This window comes from Propithecus coquereli, unplaced genomic scaffold (genome assembly GCF_000956105.1).
Source record: "Propithecus coquereli isolate 6110/MARCELLA unplaced genomic scaffold, Pcoq_1.0 Scaffold302, whole genome shotgun sequence".
Taxonomy (NCBI): Eukaryota; Metazoa; Chordata; class Mammalia; order Primates; family Indriidae; genus Propithecus; species Propithecus coquereli.
Genome location: NW_012148642.1, coordinates 1,547,219 through 1,548,869, shown reverse-complemented (window position 1 = coordinate 1,548,869; position 1,651 = coordinate 1,547,219). Strand labels below are relative to the sequence as shown.

At 41.3% G+C, this 1,651-nt stretch overlaps 1 protein-coding gene across 1 annotated transcript in view; it reads right to left on the bottom strand.

The window, feature by feature from the left end:
• The window catches only part of DENND2A (DENN/MADD domain containing 2A), a 109,091-nt gene that overhangs the window by 48,190 nt on the left and 59,250 nt on the right, over positions 1–1,651 (bottom strand). The gene's annotated exons all lie outside the window — the stretch shown is intronic.

Here is a 1,651-nt window from a genome sequence, read left to right as displayed (position 1 = left end):
GGTGAGTGTGGATTTATATATTTTGCTTTGCTGGATCCCCCAGGGCTTGCGGTCAAAGCACACATATTCATAGCACATGTGATTCAGAATCCCACACATGGAGGAACTCGAAAATTAATTGTTCTGTGTGGCTTACAAAATTGTTATTACCTCATACACTTTAGCTATATAGCTCTATGTTTTTTATTTGTTTGTCTGTTTGTTTTGAGACAGGGTCTTGCTCTGTTGCCCCGGCTAAAGTGCAGTGGTGTCATCACAGCTCACGGCAACCTCAAATTCCTGGGCTCAAGCGATCCTCTGGTCTCAGCCTCCTGAGTGGCCATCTCCTTCAGTGCTCACATTCCTGAACTGACCCTTTCCCCTGGGATATTAACGTAACCCATTTCCTATGGAAGCAGACACTGTATAAATGAGTTGCTAACATTATTCACAATAGCCAAAAGGGGGAAAGAACCCAAGTGTTCATCCACAGATAAAGGGATAAACAAAATGTGGCATATACATACAATGAAATATCATTCATCCTTAAAGAGGAAGAAAATTCTGACACATGCTACAACCTATGCTAAGTGAAATAAGCCAGTCACAAAAGGAAAATACTGTATGATTCCACTTATACGAGGTACCAGAGTAATAAAACTCGAAGGGATAGACAGTCGAATGGTGGTTATCAGGGGCTGGGGGAGGGAGACGGGGAGTTGTTCAATGGGTACAGAGTTTCTGTCTGGGGAGATGGAAAGTTGATGAAGATGGATAGTGGTGATGGTTACGCAACACCGTGAACGTACTTAATGCCATTGAACTGTATACTTGAATATGGTTAAAAATGGTACATTTCACCACAATTTAAAAAATATAAATATATGAGTCAAAAGTTTTTGGGTGGGAAGAAGGAAATTTTTAAACCCACTCAGAATATTCCCCCCAAATATCCAAAAATAACAAGAAAGAAGACAGTTATGATACAGTTAACACCTTTCCACTTATTCAAACATAACGAACGCTAGAATGTAAGCTCCATGTGGGCAGGGACTTTTGTCAGTGTTTTTTTCTTTTTTTAACTGACTGACTGACTGACTTACTCACCTACTCTCCATTTGTCAGTTTTGTTTCCTGCTGAAACAGTATGTGTTGGGGCTGGAGCAGCACCTGGCACAGAATAGGTGCTCAACCAGTGTTTGCTGGCTGTGAATTTGTTGAATGAACACTGGGTGTCTACTATATGCAAGGGATTTTATTAGGAGCTGTAAGGACCGAAGGGATGTATGGGGCATGGCAGCTGTTCTTAGGGGTTCACAGCCCAGCAGGGAGGACCGGGATGCATCCAGAAACAACTAACACACAAGATACTTCATGAGTGCTCGGTGAGTACCACAAATAATGCAACAAAGAACGTTTTTCTCACTTTGAATCAGGTTATGGAATAAGCAAAAGTTACATATACTTTGGTCAGTAAATCTTGGTCCTTTCTTATTTAAAATTTTTTTTACACAGAGAGAAAAACTTTAAACATGCTTTCATATAATTGTACTTTAACAGGAGATAAATTTTGTTTTAGAAGTGTTCTGTACTGGCCGGCGTGGTGGCTCACGCCTGTAATCCTAGCACTCTGGGAGGCCGAGGCGGGCGGATTGTTTGAGCTCAGGAGTTC